Source organism: Dendropsophus ebraccatus, chromosome 1 (genome assembly GCF_027789765.1).
Source record: "Dendropsophus ebraccatus isolate aDenEbr1 chromosome 1, aDenEbr1.pat, whole genome shotgun sequence".
NCBI lineage: Eukaryota > Metazoa > Chordata > Amphibia > Anura > Hylidae > Dendropsophus > Dendropsophus ebraccatus.
In genome coordinates this window covers 219,102,225-219,122,800 of record NC_091454.1, presented here as the reverse complement: position 1 = coordinate 219,122,800, position 20,576 = coordinate 219,102,225, and the positions used below count along the sequence as shown (strand labels likewise).

The 20,576-nt window shown below is 47.1% G+C and overlaps 3 non-coding genes across 3 annotated transcripts; 1 reads left to right on the top strand and 2 right to left on the bottom strand.

Annotated features, from left to right (window-relative positions):
• Positions 1-949: 949 nt before the first annotated feature.
• On the bottom strand, positions 950-1,031 carry TRNAL-AAG (transfer RNA leucine (anticodon AAG)). The gene has a single exon. It is a non-coding gene; the product is annotated as a tRNA-Leu (tRNA).
• A 1,571-nt stretch (positions 1,032-2,602) lies between these two features.
• TRNAS-AGA (transfer RNA serine (anticodon AGA)) lies at positions 2,603-2,684 on the top strand. Its single transcript has one exon. It is a non-coding gene; the product is annotated as a tRNA-Ser (tRNA).
• Positions 2,685-8,205: 5,521 nt separating this feature from the next.
• On the bottom strand, positions 8,206-8,279 carry TRNAT-AGU (transfer RNA threonine (anticodon AGU)). The gene has a single exon. It is a non-coding gene; the product is annotated as a tRNA-Thr (tRNA).
• Between the last annotated feature and the right edge of the window lie 12,297 nt (positions 8,280-20,576).

Genomic DNA, 20,576 nt, shown 5'->3' with positions numbered 1-20,576 from the left:
GAAAAATCATCGTTGGTAGATCACCGATCGCTCGCATATCTGTTCGTCTATCGATTAGCACCATATACCAATGCAAAAATGATCACTCATAACAGCAATCGGTTAATGGTAGCGATTGATCGGTATATATCGATTCTTTACACAATAAATGCTACGCGTAACGGCTTCTTAGGTTAGGTTCATACCAACCCACAGCATAACTCCGGTAGGAAGGCCAGTGTGATGGTCCTTCCTCATCATTGAAATGCAGTCTAAGAAGGACAAGCTGTGCGGTTACAGTCGGGATCGAGACAGCAACAGGGGCTGGAATAAAGGTCTGCTCTCTTTAGTAGTAAGTCCTACTTTTTTCTTGGATGCAATGATAGCTAGAGATTGGTCCGGACATCTTGTGGGCAACTCCATGAAGAGCCAACATCACACCGGTCCTATTATTGTGTGAAGTGGCATAATGCACGGACAGCTCAACATTTTATTGGTTTGGTTCTAAAACCAGTGGTACAGGCTTTTCACTGTGAGCATGGCCTATCTTCTACGGTCACAGTTCAATGAACTGCGGCCATAGAAAATAGACCTGTCAATTTTCTGCTGCTGCAAAGAACAACAGCCGTAGTGTATACACAGTGTATATACACTACCGTCATTGTTCTATACCCTTTAATGTAATCGATTGCTGTCAATAAACAACGGCCATTGCAAAAATACAGTGTGTGAACTTGGCCTTAGGCCTTCGACATTGAAAAATATCTGACAGATTTTTTAAGACAAAGCCAGGAACAGACTATAAACATTCTACAGTTTCTGAAGGAAAGATTGAGACTTCTTCTCTTCCTATCCATTCCTAGCTTTGACTTCTGTCAGATAAATCTGTGTGTAAACGCAGCCTTAGTACAGCAGACCATACTAATGCAAATTATCACCTGAAAGGAGAGAATGGAGCAAATAAAACAGATGGCAGCGGTGGGATTCGAACCCACGCCCCCGAAGAGACTGGAGCCTTAATCCAGCGCCTTAGACCGCTCGGCCACGCTACCAGACATGTTTGCTGTCCTTAGACCGCTCAGCCATGTTAAAGAACAAGTAATTTTTGGATTTTAAAGTTTTTGGTTAATGTAACTGTATGAGGTCTTTTGGGATGAGCTGAACTTTATACGATGTCTTGGTACATATACATGATATTTAATGTGTTATACCAAAAATGTATTTTGATTTATTCATTTAGATTATATTTTATATTAATCACCATTAAGACTGTTAATATCAATCTAGCAGCTGTTTGTAAAAACTTAAATAGAAGGGGATATTTTGAGCCTTCCAAAGACATAAACCTTTCTGCGGTTCTCACTGCTCTGTAAAAGGAAGTCGCGTCAGCTAAATCCTTTTCTCGGAAGTGGTTACACCGATTAGCATATTTCATTCCTGTTAGTATTTATAGAATGGTTTAATATACTGTGAGTATTTTTAAGAAAACAAAATAACTCTAGCCTCCCCGTCGGGGAATCGAACCCCGGTCTCCCGCGCGACAGGCGGGGATACTTACCACTATACTAACGAGGAGCTGCTTAGATGGTCAGACTCTCACGTGGCAGGCAGGGATACTTACCACTATGCTAAAATCAAAATACTTTTAGCCTCCCCGTCGGGGAATCGAACCCCGGTCTCCCGCGTGACAGGCGGGGATACTTACCACTATACTAACGAGGAGCTGCTTGATAAAAAATTTTCCTGCATCACAGGTGTGGATACATACTGCCAAACTAATGAAGAAACACTTTGGGCCACCCACACATGGGGTATTATATCCTGAAAGGGGTATTGCTCAATAATTTCGAATGGAGTGGGAGAAAGAATCACTGACTGATACCGCCACCTGCTGGCTGCACTGAATATTTCTTCTGTCATATATAAATATAATTACAACGTATCTTTGTTCAAGGACGCCAATTGTAAGTTAAAAACAATGGATGTTAAGACTGTGGAGGTCAATTGTACATTGTGGGTCCTTGTCTTTCTGACGCCCTGGCCGGCTCATCCAGCGCCTTAGACCGCTCGGCCACGCTACCTGACATGTCCCATGTATTTAGACTCATTACCCTCTCCAGTACAGAATATATTTTTTCCCAACTAAACAAATCATTTGCGTTTTGCGTATTTCAATTATGTATGAGGCCTTTTGGAATGAGTTGAACTATCTACTATGTCTTGGTACATATACAGTACATGATATTTAATGGATTAAACAAAAAATGTATGTACCCCATGCCCCATGCCCTCACATACACTACAGCAATATGTTCCTCTTATTGCACAGCCTCCTGTCCTCCACAATGCAAAAAACTACTTCAGCTCCAGTTTTCAACTACAGGTTTCTGTATGAGTGGGAGAAAGAATCACTAAGTGATACCGCCACCTGCTGGCCGCACTGATTATTTCTCCTTTCATATAGTATGTTAGAACATCCCTGTGTGTACTGAGTCTATCACTACTGATTTCCTGTTATAACCTCTATTTATACATATAACCATCTATTACAAGGAGAAACCATTAGAAGTCTCCTGATCATTGTAGGCCTAAAACAGTACATACTGGTACTCCTCAAGCATCTGTAGTCGTGGCCGAGTGGTTAAGGCGATGGACTAGAAATCCATTGGGGTCTCCCCGCGCAGGTTCGAATCCTGCCGACTACGGGAGTCTTTTTAAGATTTATGTTTTTTCTTTATTTTTGGTTAACCCCTTAAAGACAGAGCCCTTTGATGCACAAAAGTCCAGGTCAAATTAATGCAATGTTCCTCCCCGCCTTCTAAGAGCCATGGCGCTTTTATTTTTCCCCCTACAGGGCTAGTTGGGGTCATTTTTTGCTCCATGATCTCTAGTTTTTATTAATATCATATTGGTGTAACAGAAAAATTTTGATTGCTCTTTATTAATTTTTTTGTGATATATAATTTGATAAAATCAACAATCCTGATGCGTTTTTTTTGTTTCCGTATACGCCGTTCATCATGCAGGAACAATAATGTTATATTTTAATAGATCGGACAATTCTGCACGCTATGATATGTAATATGTTTATTTATTTATATTTTCATAATGAGCAAGGGGGTATTTTAAACTTTTATTGGGGGGGGGGTTTATAAGGTTTTTTTTAATACTTTCAAAAACTTTTATTACACTTTTTTTTAACACTTTCATTTACTGTAAAATATGCAATGATTAGATTGCATATACTGATCTATGCCATGCCATAGCATAGCATAGATCAGTGTTATCGGCGATCTATGTATAGAGCCTACACATCTACACATAGATCAGAGATCCGACAGGACGGAGGTAAGGTGCTTACGGGGGTCCCGATCACTCAGTGACAGATGCTTGATCTGTCACTGAGAACCTTAGGGCCCTATTCCACCGGACGATTATCGTTAAGATTATCGTTAAATCGTTCGAATCTAAATGATAATCGTTCGGTTAAAATGCCGTTAACGATTAACGACCGAACGAGAAATCGTTGATCGCTTTATAAGACCTGGACCTATTTTTATCGTTGCTCGTTCGCAAAACTTTTGCAAATCGATCGCATTGAATAAGACATCGTTCGGTCGTTCGCAATAGATACGAACGTAATAGCGAATAAATAGCGCAGAAAAACGATCGCAATTACGATCATAAGTAACGATTATCATTCCATGGAAATGAGTGAACGTTTTCAGGTCTTTCGCAATAGCGGTCGTTTGAGATTGTTAATCATTAACAATTATGCAAACGATAATCGTCCGGTGGAATAGGGCCCTTAAACGCCGCAATCGCTGTAGATTGCGGCATTTAAGGGGTTAATGAGACTCAGCTGCCTCTTATTACCTGCGGCTCTGGAGACTGATGTGAGCGGGATCGCTCTCTCTACAGCGCTCCCGCTCACATCAATAACCCAATCAGTACACGGAAAGTATTTATACAGATTACTGATGGGAAGGGGTTAAACATATACTGCACAACTGTACAGAGTGTGACGTCACTTCAGAGTAAATTTATACTATGAATTATAACCACATCGGGGGAGATTTTTAAGAGGGGTGTAAAGTAGACATGGCTCAGATTTCACTTTTCATTCCTCACAGACTCTTTGGAAAATAAAAGGTGGAATCTGATTGGTTGCTAGGGGCACCTGAGCCAGTTTCACTTTACACCATGTTTAATAAATCTCCCCATTAAACCCTTCCTGACATGTATACTTATACATATACAGTGCGTCGGAATGCTGAACAAGTTAATCTACTATCTGCTGTAAGAGCCGAGCCTGCCCCACCCACACAGGGTGTCAGCTATATACCGCAGCTGACTCTCTTCTACAACGGCCAATGTAATGGGATGCCTGTCAGCATTACCCTGACACATATAGAACCCGGCAATAAAGTACAATGCACTGTAATATATAAGTGATCAGGAAATCACATGATCAAATGAACAATGCGTAACAATATATTTAAAAAATTATAAAGAAAAAAGGCTTTTTTTTTTACCTTAGATTTATTTTTACTAATTATTATTATTGTTAATATTGTGCAAAAATAACATTTCCACATAAATGGTATCATCAGGGCCGTATTTGCCTTTAGGCACCTGTGGTCCGGTGCCTAGGGCCCATGGGTGCCTAGTCCGCGCCGGGGGGAGGGTGTAATTGATCGCCGGTGTCCGGGGTGTACTTCCGGCACAAACAGCCTGACAGAGGCCGGAAGCTCACAGCTGCAGCCTGCGGTCCCGGACTATTTCCCTGCTCAGTGGCGCTCACATGTGACGGCATTGCCGAGCAGGAGAGAAGTTCGGGCATCGCGGGGCTGCAGCTCACCCCACACTGGGACCTCGGGGCTGCATTGGGAGGGGACCAGCTTGGCCAGCCTGCCTCTGCTCCCCCTGCCCTCCGGCTGCCCCCGGCCGCTCCATCTTCCCCCCAGCCTCTCCCCCCTGGACCCCTACTGCTCCCCCTTCCCCCCAGCCTCTCTTTCTGAACCCCAGAATCTCCCCTGCCCCCTACTGCTGCCCCTGCTCCCAGCCTCTCCCCCTGATCCCCAGAGTCTCCCCCTGAACCCCAGCTTCTCCCCTGCCCCCCACTGCTTCTCCTGCCGCTCCCCCTGCCCCCAGCTTCTCCCCTTGCATCCAGCCTCTCCCCCTGAACCCCAGCATCTCCCCTGCCCCCGTACTGCTCCCCCTGACCCCCGGCCTCTCCCCCTGAACCCCAGCTTCTCCCCTGATCCCCTTGCCCCCCAGCATCTCCCCCCTGTAACCTCAGTTGCTCCCCAGCCCCCCTACTGCTTCCCCTGCCCCCAGCCTCTCCCCCTTCCCCCAGCATCTCCCCTGCCCCCGTACTGCTCCCCCTGACCCCCGGCCTCTCCCCCTGAACCCCAGCTTCTCCCCTGATCCCCTTGCTCCCCAGCCTCTCCCCCCTGTAACCTCAGTTGCTCCCCAGCCCCCTAACTGCTTCCCCTGCCGCTCCCCCTGCCCCCAGCTTCTCTCCTGACCCCTAGCCTTTTCCCCTGAACCCCAGCTTCTCCCCTGCCCCCCTACTGCTCCTCCTAAACCCCAGCATCTCCCCTGCCCCCCTACTGCTCCACCTGCCCCCCACTCTCTCTTTCTGAACCCCAGCATCTCCCCTGCCCCCTACTGCTGCCCCTGCCCCCAGCCTCTCCCCCTGATCCCCAGAGTCTCCCCCTGAACCCCAGCTTCTCCCCTGCCCCCCACTGCTTCTCCTGCCGCTCCCCCTGCCCCCAGCTTCTCCCCTTGCATCCAGCCTCTCCCCCTGAACCCCAGCATCTCCCCTGCCCCCGTACTGCTCCCCCTGACCCCCGGCCTCTCCCCCTGAACCCCAGCTTCTCCCCTGATCCCCTTGCCCCCCAGCCTCTCCCCACTGTAACCTCAGTTGCTCCCCAGCCCCCCTACTGCTTCCCCTGCCCCCATCCTCTCCCCCTTCCCCCAGCTTCTCACCTGCCCCCTACTGCTTCCCCTGACCCCCAGCCTCTCCCCCTACCTCCAGTCTCTTCCCCTGAACCCGATTCTCCCCTGCTCCCCAGCCTCCCCCCTGAACCCCAGCTTTTCCCCAGCCCCCTACTGCTCCCCCTGCCCCCCAGCCTCTCCCCCTGATCCTCAGCTTCTCTCCTGCCCCCTAGCTTCTCTCCTGCCCCCCAGCTGCTCCCCTGCCCCAGCCTCTCCCCCTGAACTCCAGCTTCTCCCTGACCCCCAGTCTCTTCCCCTTCCCCAAGCTTCTCCCCTGTCATTCCAGCTGCTCCTCCTGCCCCCATCTTCTCACCCTGCCACCCTAGCTGCCCCTGCCCCCTATCTGCCTTCTATCTTCTCCCCCTGCCACCCCAGCTGCTGCCCCTGTCACCCCAGCTGCCCCCATCTTCTCCCCTGCCACCCTAGCTGCCCCTCCCTGCTGCTCCCCTGCCCCCAAGCTGCTCCCCCTGCCTCCCCAGATTCTCCCCTGCCCCCCCCCAGATTCTCCCCCTTCCCCCCAGATTCTCCCCCTGTCACCCCAGCTTCTCCCCCTGTCACCCCCAGCTGTCTCCCTTCCCCAGTCACCCCCAGCTGCCCACCTGCAGACAAGTTGTGGTCGGAGAAGTCTTCATGATGCTGCGCCAGATGGAGAAGAAAGCGAAAAGTGAGTGACGGCAATCGTAGAAGACGTCACCTGTAAGTCATTAGTAACTGCACTGTAATCACTTCTATAGTGTGCAGAGCCTGTGTACCATTGGGGTCTAAATGGGTCAGTGTATTGTTTGCGGTAGTGTACTGACACAGCCCCGCCGTCACTACAGTACACTAGCGCAAACTTTTAAACTAGAACCCAACTACAACAGCTGCAGGCACTACAACTTCCAGCAGCATATCCTGAGGGTTGCAGACTGTCAGTACATGCTGGGAGTTGTAGTGCCTGCAGCTGTTGTAGTTTGGTCCTCTACACTGGATGCTTTGTGGCATATAAGAATACATAGATCTGTGGGGGCTCATTGTAGGGAAGTGACCCCAGAACATCACTAATAGGGGATAGAACAAAAACATCTCCCCCTGTCCCCTGGACGTAACGGGCTGATGGTTGTCACCCACAGATTGCAGCCACCAGGAGACTCTGCACACAGTGATTTGTTAAATGCACTCAGAAACTACAACTCCCAGCATACCCTGAGAGCTGAATAAATAGAAAGTATTCTGAGAGTTTTAGTTCGACTGAAAATGTTATTCCCAAGGGATTTGTCACAGATACAGATGAATCCAGGAAAGGCGCGGGTCAGCGTGTCGTGTCTGACTGGTTCTATATTGTTGGACCCCAAGAATCATTTCCTCTGGTGGGCCGCAGGTAGCCCAGTCCGACACTGGACAGAAGCGGTCCCCAAACTAAGACGTCTCCAGCCTCCTTCCTTCCTCCATCACGTCTGTTTGATGAGAAGAGCGGGTATCAAGCAGAGCGGCACACAAGTACCAGGGTATATACCATGCATGTAACCTGCCAGTGATGAAAGTTTATACTTACCTATTCTCTTCCGTTGTGTTCCCTGCTCACCACTGCCCCTTCTGACCAATCACTGGCTGCGGAGCTGTCCTGTCTTAGCCGGTGATTGGCTGAGCTGCCTGTCACTGAAAAGACTGGTCCAGAAGCATTAGCAGGGAGCGGGGAACAAGGGGCGAAAGGCTGCAGGACAATGGAGGAGAATAGGTAAGTATAAACTTCATTATTATTATTATTATTATTATATAACAATGTATATACAGCCCTTACTGCACGGTGATCGAGACAGGGGTAGGCTCGGTAAGTGAGTGCAGATCAGCGCTTGGTTACACTGCAGGATCATGCCGTGTAATACTGGCCTTAAAGATGTGTGATTTTTACTCTTTACCCTTTTGTTCTTGGAGGAATAAACCGACACCTGAGCCTTCTGAGCGCGACTTACCTCTCCCAAGAGGTAACACATGAACCTTCAGCCTTGCCTAACATTCCTGTGAATGAGGGAGTCAGGAGAGGTAACTGATACCGTGATACGGTTCAGCCATCTCTCAACAAAATCAAGTTCCACCGCAGTCTCCATGATTTGTATATATAGAATTGACTGGCAACTCGAGTAGAAAGTTTGATTTTACTTTGATGAGCACAAATGAATCAGTCTGATAGTATGGAATAACAATGGACGTGACCGGACCAGATGCTGGTATAAGAAAAGGACAAGGCACTGCTGAGATTCGAACTCAGGATCTCCTGTTTACTAGACAGGCGCTTTAACCAACTAAGCCACAGCGCCCTACACCTGCAGGAGCCTCCTTATCTATAGATACAGGACAAGAACACTTAGGGTCCTATTACACATATCGATTTTTAACGATTAATGATCGCAAACAAGATCGTTTATTGTTAACCTGAAATCATTCACCATATTACACAGAACGATGGTCGTTAGTTACTAAGAACGTTTATTCCTTCTGATCCCAGCAAAACAATGGACAATGTGCGATTACACTGAGCGATTAGTGAACACATGCGGAACGTGAGCGAACGAATGTGGAATTACAGCGAACGATTAACGATAATTTTAGGTTCAGATCTAAATCAAAGATCAACGACACACGAACGATTTTTCCATCGTGGCCTGCAATTGCACAGAACGATTGTTTAAATTTGAACAATATCACGATCGTCCCGTGTAATAGGGCCCTTAGGCTGCATTCACATGTGCCATGAATTTTCTGTACGCACAGACAAGTTTATAGCCCATTGCTTTGTATTGTTCTATTCAGATGTTCAGCGTTTTCATGGATCCCCAATCTGTTCCGTGAAAAAATAGGACATGTCGTAACTGGGAGAAAAGCACGTCGCGGATTCCCCCGTAGACATCAATGAGATCTTTTTTTTTTCACAAATGTACAAGGATATACAGCCGCAATTTGTGAAAAACACAGATTTAAACTAGTACACTACAATTTTAACCAGTCCGTGAAAAACACGGACGCAAAACGGTTGGTTTTGCCCTGATCACAGATTTAGCTCTAGCAGGCCATGTGAATGCAGCCTTATAGTATCTTATAGGAAGATCAATTCACATATCCCCCCCCCCCCCCATACTTTACAGGGTTTGTTTTTAGGGTAGGAAATCAAGGTAAAAAAAAAAAAATAAGAGTGGTAGAGTTCAACTCGATCCCCCACTATTGTTGTTCCTACTGTAATGGCTTCCCCATTGTTCTCAACTTCCAGGTCCCAAGCTTAAAAACAGTAAATGCCCTTTCAGCCAACCTTGGGGAAGGTCACAGCTACGGCACCTAAGCAGCTATTTCCTGTGGACTGAGGTGGGGAGCAGGAAGTGGAGGTGGCTGGGGACCTGGTGGGCACCTATAAGGTAAGTACTGCTTTTTTTCCCCCTTTTTTTAACCCAGTCTTCCCTTAAAGGCTGCGATCACACAACTTTTTTTTTTTTTTTTAAGAATTTATTTAAACTTTTTTCACAGAAAAAACATAACCATGCGAAAGAGAAGCCAGGCACAATCCGCCCACCACATGATAAACAAAGATACATCTGAAGGTGTTAAAGGTTACAAGTCTAGACAAACTGCAATACCAAAGTAGTGAAGGATAACAGTTGTAATACGTCATACAAAACCTGGACTGCTAGAGGGTGGGAGTACCTGGCCCCACAGAAAGACGAATCATTGAAGACATCACACATAACCACATGCACAAACACCAAGACAGCGCCGCACCCCCCCCCCCCAAGCCAGAAAGCCAACAGAAAGGCCTACACGTCTGCTGTCACTTCTAGCATAAGCCAATGAATCCAGATTTTTTTAAAATTTTTGGGGGCACTTGCGATGTTCATAGAGGGCCTCGTATAGCGGGACATATTTATTAACCAGCTGTTTCCAGCGGGCCAGGGAGGGGGCATCGGTACACTTCCACTCCATGGCAAAAAAAATTTTGGCACAGAATAAAAGAAATCTGATGAATACTCTATAGTTTTTATTTTGCGTGACTCCATTAATAAGACCCAGCAGGCATACAGAAGGGGTACAAACATAAGGAAAATCAAAGTGGTCGGACAGGAATTGCAAGACGGAACGCCAAAAGGATTGTATTTTAGGGCACGACCACACAGCGTGCATGAAGGTGGCGACATCTGACATACACTTGAAACACGTATCTGAAGGGGACACTCCCATTTTTCTGAGCCTCTCAGGTGTGTAGTAGGTACGCATTAGAAAGCGAAACTGGATCAACCGGTCTCTAGCACTGACCACGGTAGGGTAATAGGTATGCACCACCTCTTTCCACTGCTGATCGCCCAGGGAGGGGATATCTACCGCCCATCTCTCGTACGCCCTCTGAAAAGGGGACGAATCTTCCGGGCTCAACATTAGATAACTAAGCGTCAGGGGCTTCTCCAGGTCAGGGGAACCCAGGAGCTTCTCCGCCTGTGTGAACTCCAGGGGAACCGCAAGGCTGCCGAACTGAGAACGAATAGCATGCCTCAGCTGTAAATAATGAAAAAATGCCGAGTTCGGAACCCCATACAGCTCACACATGTCAGAGAAGGGGCGGAACACATTATCAGAGGAAAAAATGTGGGACAAATAACGAACCCCATGCTTCCCCCAGAGAACCGCACCCTGCAAACCCATGAGTTCTGGAAGATTAGGGTTAAGCCACAGAGGGGTACGGGGAGAGAGGGGCGAAGAAGGCCTCTGTTTTTGTACAATCATCCACACCTTCTGCACCGTAGCCAAAGGAGGCAGCCAGGGCGAAGAGGGTGTGTATCTATAAAGGGTGTTCGTCAGGCCCTCTTAAGACCCAACCAACGCCCCGGCCAACGCCACCGCTGCATTGCTGAGGTCCAGATCCAACCACCAATTAGCATACACTAGCTGAGAGGCCAGGAAGTAGTGGTACATATTGGGAGCAGCCAGGCCCCCTTGATGCTTGGGCGCTAGGAGGTGAGAGTATCCAATTCTTGCCAGTAGAAGGATCTCAGAATCTTAGTTAAAGCTGCAAAGAACTGCCTGGGAGGAAAGACAGGGGAAGCATGGAAGAGATAGAGGAATTTAGGTAGAAAGATCATTTTAAAGAAATTTATCCTACCCAGCAGAGAGAGTGGCAGGGGCCCCCATTTTTGTAAACGAAGGTCAGTGGCCGACATAAGAGGCGTAAGGTTCAGCGGCATATAGCTATCTATGGAGGCGGTGACCTCCACCCCCAGGTACCGGAACTGGCGGGTCGCCAGCAGCCCATCCGGCAAGGTAACGGGCAAGGGGAGAGAGGCTGACAGGGGCATGAGGACCGACTTAGACCAGTTCACCATCAAGCCAGAGATTGCACCGAAATCGTGAATAAGTGACATTAGCGTTACCAGAGAGGATCCCACATCTGCAAGGTAGACTAGGGTATCGTCTGCATACAGCGACACCTTCTCCATTATTGACCCTCTCTGAAGGCCCTTGACAGAGGACGAGGCCCGGACAGCCGCCGCCAGCGGCTCGATAGCGATGGCAAAAAGTAGGAGAGATAACGGGCAACCCTGCCGAGTCCCTCGCCCAAGAGAGAAGGAGGAGGAGATATCTAGGTTAGTGCGGATTCTGGCTGTGGGCTCCACATATAACAGCCGAACCCAAGCCCGATAACGCGGACCAAACCGCATCCTACCGAGCAGAGACCACAGATAAGGCCACTCAACAGAGTCAAAGGCCTTGTGAACATCAAGACTGAGCACATACCCAGGGACAGCGTCCGACGTACTAGCTGATACATTCATAAATAATCGAGAGATATTGATATCTGTGGCTCTACCCGGCATGAACCCGGTCTGGTCGGGATGTATCACCGAGTGCACTACCCCATTAAGCCGCACCGCCAGCACCTTAGCCAGGATTTTAACATCAATGGTGAGGAGGGAAATAGGTCTGTACGATGAGGGGGACAGCGGGTCTTTGCCCGGCTTTAAGAGCAGAACTATCAGGGCTTCCCGGAGTGATCGTGGCAGTCGGCCTACTTCTAAGGATTCCCCGTACATAGCGAGGAGGCGAGGGGCCATCATCTCAGCATTATTTTTATACCAGTCTATAACTAGACCGTCCAAACCCGGTGTCTTCCCCAAGGGCATAGATTTAATAGCCTCCACTATCTCCTCAACCGTAAGGGGAGCATCAATGGCCTCAGCTTGCGAGGGGGTGAGAGAAGACAGTGGGATCTGGTCCAAGAAAGCCGCGTATTTTAAGGGATCAGGCGGGCAGTGGGGGGAATAGAGGTCTTGGTAGAAGGCCCGAAAGATCGAGTTAATCTGGACGGCATCGGTCACTAGTTCCCCTCGGTCACCCAGGACACCAGGGACGGAGACCGTGGGGCGCTCGACCCTTGCCAGATAAGCCAGCAATTTACCATTCTTATCGCCAAATTCGAAAAGAGCCGCCTACGTGGCAAACAGTTTTTTCCTTGTGCGCTCTTTTTGTAAGATCAGCAGATCTCTCTGGGCCCTGGACCATTTCCTCTTCACGTCCTCCCCCCCCCCCGTGCGCGCCACCTCCACCTCTAGTGAGTCGGCAAGAGCTGACAAAGAAGCCTCCTCTCGCCTATATATGTTCTTTTGGGTAGTAACTCCCATGACGTATGCCCCCTTGATGGTCGCCTTATAGGCATCCCACTTGATCAGTGGATCAGGAAAATCCGAGTTATGTTCCCAGTAAGAGGAATGGGCGGTCGACAGAGCCTCCTGCACCACCTCGGAGGTTAGCCATCCGGGCTGCATACGCCACAGTTTGGAAGAGGGAGGGCAAGACAGTTGAAGGGAAACTAGCAAGGCAGAATGATCTGAGATCCCTCTACTGGTGTAAGAAATTTCCCCAATACGGGGCAGTAAATCAGGAGATGCAAAGGCCAGGTCGATCCTTGAAAAGGAACCATGTACCTGCGAGAAGTATGAGTACTTCACCGTTTGTGGGAACCTCCAGCGCCAAAGATCCTGTAGATGAAGAGCAGCACACCAGGCGTTAAGCCGGGCGGAGGCCGGGTCTACACCACTCGTCCGGTCCAAGAGGGGATCGGGCACCGCATTAAAGTCGCCTACCACTAGGACCGGATCTGCAGGGATAGAGGATAATTGAACAGAGATTACATCCAAGAGAGACTCAGAAAAGGGAGGGGGGACGTATAATGAGACCAGGGTAAACGACAACGTCTGACACACACCGTGGAGAATCACAAAACGGCCAAACTGGTCGCACGCCACCTGAGTGACTGTTATAGGTAGAGCTTTAGATATGAGTACAGAAACACCTCTAGAGGACGTGAAGTAGGTGGCATGGTACCCCTTGGCTATCCAGGCCCTCTTCAGGGCCAGAGTTTTCTGTCCGACCACATGAGTCTCCTGCAAGCAGATGACATGAGGGGAGTGACGTTTCACAAAGTCCAACACAAGAGCCCTCTTAAACTTAGAGTTGAGACCCCTTACATTCCAGCTGAGTACCTTAAGAGACGCCATCACTTAGGCTGTAATAATATATAGGGCCTAACCTAGCCGCCGGCCAAGGGGGAGAGAAGCGCAGCCATACACACCACCAATCACACCACAAACCACACAAGACGGACGAGAGACAAACACAGAACATAAAACACACGGAAAGCAAAAACATCCTAGTCAACCTGACTGGGTACCCAACTCCCTGTCTAACACTACAAAACTATATGTGCAGACCTTAACCCTAACTGAACACTAAGCTACGGGGCAAGTCGCTACCGAGGCAGAGAGCTCTAACTTCAGCTAAAACTCACACTAAACTACCCCCCCACCCTCCCTGACCTAGTAACAGAGAACCTCCCCCCTCCCCCCCCCTTTTTGCAAGGAAGGCAAAACAGGTAACAATTATTAGCCAGAGACCCAGTGAGTGCTAAACGTAGGCAAGCAGACCCGGGCGTTGAGACAAGTGGAGCAGCATGCACAGGCGACAGTCCCAACCGGATATTCTTCAATCATCAGGTGGAACCCTCGGGGCCGCCTCCACCCAGTCCAGGGCGGCCGAGGGGGACGTGAAGAATTTGGTAGAATTACCATCCACCACTCTCAGACGGGCAGGATACAGCATGGAGTATTTCCCCCTTAACCCGGACCGCTCTCAGGATAGCGTCACGGTCGCGGAAGTGTAACAGCCTGATCAGGAAGGGCCGGGGGGGGGGGGTCCCCGGTGGCAGAGGTTTAGCAGGGACCCGGTGGGCTCGCTCTATTGTGAAGAACTCCGAGAAAGTCTCAGCTGGCAGGATTTGGTGCAACCAGCGTTCGGCGAATGCCACCGGATCAACACCCTCCGTTTTTTCGGGCAGCCCAACAATACGGACATTATTCCTTCGCAGTCTATTTTCAAAGTCGTCTGCTCGGGCCAGGACAGCTTTCATCTGCCGCTGCAAATCCCCAATCTGTGCAGGAATAGGACGAACAGTATCCTCCATCTCAGAAACCCTCCTCTCTACCTCGGTGGTGCGCTCACGAATCTTTTGGGTTTCATGCCCCAGTATGACAAAATCTTGGCGTAACTCGTCCACCTTAGTAACAAGCATCGACTGACAGGTATTTATTGCTGCCAGGATTTCCGAAAACTTCCCTTCAATAGCAGAGGCGGAGTATTGGGACCGCTCAGGAGAATGGAGTCTAGGTGGATTTGGGGAGCCCTCAAAGCAGGAGACACGGCTATCCCGAGGCTACCTGGACCTGGAGAAGCGTTCCAGCTGTTTAGCGGCGTGGGTCTGCGCTTTCATGGAGAGGGGACTATGCCGTCCAGAGGACTTCTCTACGCCCTCAGATCCAGAGTCCACCCCCGAGGGGGGACGGGAGGGAGCAGCAGGAGTCCCTTTGCCCTTTTTATTCTTATTGGGGTTGTTTCCCCCCTTGGAACCTCCCATGTTGTTCGGAGATTAAACAGCACAAGTATCGCCGCCACCAGTAACAATGTCACCAGAATACAGTCAAGAGAGAGGCAGGCAGGTGTATGGATAACAATGGGTTACAGCAAACAGTCGCCCAGGGAGATTTCAGGTACAGCATGTACAGCAGCAGTCACAGCAGGCCATAACCTCCACACAGTTAGTGAAATAGGAGAGCACAGCACTCAGGGCAAGTAGATTAGAGAGAGAGGGGCACAGTCAGTGTCTATATAGGGTGGTTGGTACTGCTATCCTCTGGTTTGCTGCGCCCACAGGGTGGTAAATGGAAGGCTGCCGTGTGGCCAAGATGGCGGCCGCGGTCGGCCGGAAATGGCGGGAAGGTCCTGTATGTGGGACGCCACCCGAGCAGCAGCACCGCCAGCCACCAGCCTCACCCCGCAATCCCGCCAGGCGGTCGGACACAAGGGGCAGGTAGGAGCGGCACCCAGTCCAGAGAGGTGAGAGGAGGGGGGTCCCGGATGCTAATGGCGGGCGCCGGAGGAGGGGGGAACAGGCTCCGGATACACTCACCGCCTGCTGTGCCACCACCACCAACCAAGGGGCCGCCGCAGCTCGTGCCTCTCCCGAGAGACCGCTGGAGACACCGGAGGAGGAGGTAGCCGCTGCCCAGTCGCCTGCAGTGACGTCACTGGGAAGCGCGCGCGTCCTCCGTCTTGCTGCTGTGCCGCCAGCTTCACTAGGCCGTAGCTCCAGGGGGGTCCTGCACGGAGTGTCACCGACCACCGGGACTGCCCGAAAGGAGCGCGGGGGCCTCCGGATGTCGCGGGGGGTGAGTTGGGGTCTGAGGGGAGAACCCGAACAGGAGAATTTTCAGGGTAATCGGTCAGGGGATGCAGGAGCTCCTGTGAGGCACGTCTGCCTCAGTCAGCCATCAAGCCACGCCTCCCAACTTATTTTTTTTTTTGACTGTAGAGTAAACAACAAAGTGCATGAAAACTGGGCAAAGGATGAAGGTAAGAGACATACACTACCGTTCAAAAGTTTGGGGCCACATTGAAATGTAATAGAGGATTAGGTAAGTGTGAGTTCAACTGCTAGTGACTTGGCGAGGTTAACCTATGGAGTGTCTGTACCCTACAGACTGGAGTATAAATAAGAAGTAAAAGAAAAGTATAGGTCCTCAAGACAAGTCAGAGAATATTTGAAAATAATGTCGTGTGATGATTGAAATAGTAATTGATAAACAATAGACGGTCCGAGAGAAGAATAAACTAAATAACACTTTACTTGATAAGTAAAAATAATGAGTTAAAAATTATGGTACCATAACCAATCAGTATAGAAAGTCAAACAATCAAATATAAAATCATATATAAAGACATGTATAAAAAACCATTTGACCCTAATATAGCAAATATATGCAAATCCAAGCAAGAAATAAGCACTGATGTGCAGTAATATACAATAATAAAAACAATAATTAAATGATTATTGAATCATGATGAGCACTAATGGGCAAACGGGCAATATGCAAAGTTTGAGTGAGTCCTGGATATGTGGCTCATCCGTAAAGTTCATCAATATGTAAAGATGGGGTGAATTATCGGACTGTGTACACTGCAGTTGCTTATATGGATGGTGGTATAAAAGCAGCCGCGGTGTATATGTTCAATCAGCAGAGTTCATCCATAGAAATCTATTAGGGATCGATGGTCCGTGCTGATGTGCCTAGCTGGCAATATGTATAGTTCTTTGCGGTGAGTGTGCAAGATCGGGTTTTAGCGATTTAGCTATCACGCTTGTAGAGTTAGCGTACCTGCACGTGGTGATGTGGTAAAAGATTGTATGGTGTGTGTAACACCTCTCACCCGTCTTGCGAGCTGGGGATTCTCGGAGCGGTGGTCCCTTGTGCGGTATGACGCTGGAAGCGTGTGCCGCGCTCAGCCGTGGTTCAAATACAGATCGGAGCTCCGGTCATGCGCAATGATTGATGTTGCCCGCGGGACCTCGTGGTGAGAATTGGCGCCAAATCCGAGTTTGAATGGCTTGTAGTATGGTAAGCCAGTTAAAGAATATTTAAAAATGTTAGCATGCTAAATATGGATAGATCAGAATAATCTATATAGCTGGACGCGTTTCGATACTTTCTTAGTATCTTTCTCAACAGCAAAAGTGGTAATGGTGTGGTCCCAGTTTTGGTGGATATATATACAAGGTGCACTGCTGATGATTGATTAAGTTCAATTGTTCCCTAATGGTTATCCGAGTCAGGTGTTAATTGCATTGCCTCTTACTTAGGAAGCAGGACATTTGTCAACTGTTGGGTTGTTTTTTTTTGATTGCATCATAGGTATAAATTGAGCCTGAGATGATAAGGCGATGAGGGCATAATAGAACACCCGATAGTTGTAGCAGAAAAATTTTACATGTTATACAAAAAGAATTTACATGTTATACAAAAAGAAAAAATAAATAAACAGAAAGAATAAACATAATGACATATAAGATGATAACAATATTGTATATTATCAGATAGGATACAACAAGTAGAATACAAAAAATACAAAATAATATAAAAAATAATATAAGAAGTAACTATATTAGTACACAAGATAATAATGATAATGATACTGGTAAATGTTCTGATATAGAGCGTATGTCATTGCATGCATAATGCATATCATAGACCTAGTTGTGTCTGGAAATGAAATAAAACGAACTAATAAGGTTAGTCTTACGCTATTATAGTATGTTGGGTGACAGAATTGGTGGTGAATCTATAGAGAGAGACCCCTAGGGATCAATCCCTATTAAGTTGATAACTGTACATGTAGATGTTGATATTTCATTATGTTGAGTGGTGTAGAAATCTACACCACTCAACATAATGAAATATCAACATCTACATGTACAGTTATCAACTTAATAGGGATTGATCCCTAGGGGTCTCTCTCTATAGATTCACCACCAATTCTGTCACCCAACATACTATAATAGCGTAAGACTAACCTTATTAGTTCGTTTTATTTCATTTCCAGACACAACTAGGTCTATGATATGCATTATGCATGCAATGACATACGCTCTATATCAGAACATTTACCAGTATCATTATCATTATTATCTTGTGTACTAATATAGTTACTTCTTATATTATTTTTTATATTATTTTGTATTTTTTGTATTCTACTTGTTGTATCCTATCTGATAATATACAATATTGTTATCATCTTATATGTCATTATGTTTATTCTTTCTGTTTATTTATTTTTTCTTTTTGTATAACATGTAAATTCTTTTTGTATAACATGTAAAATTTTTCTGCTACAACTATCGGGTGTTCTATTATGCCCTCATCGCCTTATCATCTCAGGCTCAATTTATACCTATGATGCAATCAAAAAAAAACAACCCAACAGTTGACAAATGTCCTGCTTCCTAAGTAAGAGGCAATGCAATTAACACCTGACTCGGATAACCATTAGGGAACAATTGAACTTAATCAATCATCAGCAGTGCACCTTGTATATATATCCACCAAAACTGGGACCACACCATTACCACTTTTGCTGTTGAGAAAGATACTAAGAAAGTATCGAAACGCGTCCAGCTATATAGATTATTCTGATCTATCCATATTTAGCATGCTAACATTTTTAAATATTCTTTAACTGGCTTACCATACTACAAGCCATTCAAACTCGGATTTGGCGCCAATTCTCACCACGAGGTCCCGCGGGCAACATCAATCATTGCGCATGACCGGAGCTCCGATCTGTATTTGAACCACGGCTGAGCGCGGCACACGCTTCCAGCGTCATACCGCACAAGGGACCACCGCTCCCAGAATCCCCAGCTCGCAAGACGGGTGAGAGGTGTTACACACACCATACAATCTTTTACCACATCACCACGTGCAGGTACGCTAACTCTACAAGCGTGATAGCTAAATCGCTAAAACCCGATCTTGCACACTCACCGCAAAGAACTATACATATTGCCAGCTAGGCACATCAGCACGGACCATCGATCCCTAATAGATTTCTATGGATGAACTCTGCTGATTGAACATATACACCGCGGCTGCTTTTATACCACCATCCATATAAGCAACTGCAGTGTATACAGTCCGATAATTCACCCCATCTTTACATATTGATGAACTTTACGGATGAGCCACATATCCAGGACTCACTCAAACTTTGCATATTGCCCGTTTGCCCATTAGTGCTCATCATGATTCAATAATCATTTAATTATTGTTTTTATTATTGTATATTACTGCACATCAGTGCTTATTTCTTGCTTGGATTTGCATATATTTGCTATATTAGGGTCAAATGGTTTTTTATACATGTCTTTATATATGATTTTATATTTGATTGTTTGACTTTCTATACTGATTGGTTATGGTACCATAATTTTTAACTCATTATTTTTACTTATCAAGTAAAGTGTTATTTAGTTTATTCTTCTCTCGGACCGTCTATTGTTTATCAATTACTATTTCAATCATCACACGACATTATTTTCAAATATTCTCTGACTTGTCTTGAGGACCTATACTTTTCTTCCACATTGAAATGTCCTTATTTTTGAAGGAAAAGCACTGTACTTTTCAATGAAGATAACTTTAAACTAGTCCTAACTTTAAACAAATACACTCTATCCATTGCTAATGTGGTAAATGACTATTCTAGCAGCAAATGTCTGGTTTTTGGTGCAATATCTACATAGGTGTATAGAGGCCCATTTCCAGCAACTATCACTCCAGTGTTCTAATGGTACAATGTGTTTGCTCATTGGCTCAGAAGGCTAATTGATGATTAGAAAACCCTTGTGCAATCATGTTCACACATCTGAAAACAGTCTAGCTCGTTACAGAAGCTACAAAACTGACCTTCCTTTGAGCAGATTGTGTTTCTGGAGCATCACATTTGTGGGGTCAATTAAACAATCAAAATGGCCAGAAAAAGAGAACTTTCATCTGAAACTCGACAGTCTATTCTTGTTCTTAGAAATGAAGGCTGTTCCATGCGAGAAATTGCTAAGAAATTGAAGATTTCCTACAACGGTGTGTACTACTCCCTTCAGAGGACAGCACAAACAGGCTCTAACCAGAGTAGAAAAAGAAGTGGGAGGCCGCGTTGCACAACTAAGCAAGAAGATAAGCACATTAGAGTCTCTAGTTTGAGAAACAGACGCCTCACAGGTCCCCAACTGGCATCTTCATTAAATAGTACCCGCAAAACACCAGTGTCACCATCTACAGTGAAGAGGCGGCTGCAGGATTTTGGGCTTCAGGGCAGAGTGGCAAAGAAAAAGCCATATCTGAGACTGGCCAATAAAAGAAAAAGATTAAGATGGGCAAAAGAACACAGACATTGGACAGATGAAGACTGGAAAAAAGTGTTGTGGACGGATGAATCCAAGTTTGAGGTGTTTGGATCACAAAGAAGAATGTTTGTGAGACGCAGAACAAATGAGAAGATGCTGGAAGAATGCCTGACGCCATCTGTTAGCATGATGGAGGTCATGTGATGGTCTGGGGTTGGTGCTGGTAAGGTGGGAGATTTGTACAGGGTAAAAGGGATTCTGAATAAGGAAGGCTATCACTCTGCACCGCCATGCCATACCCAGTGGACAGCGCTTGATTGGAGCCAATTTCATCCTACAACAGGACAATGAC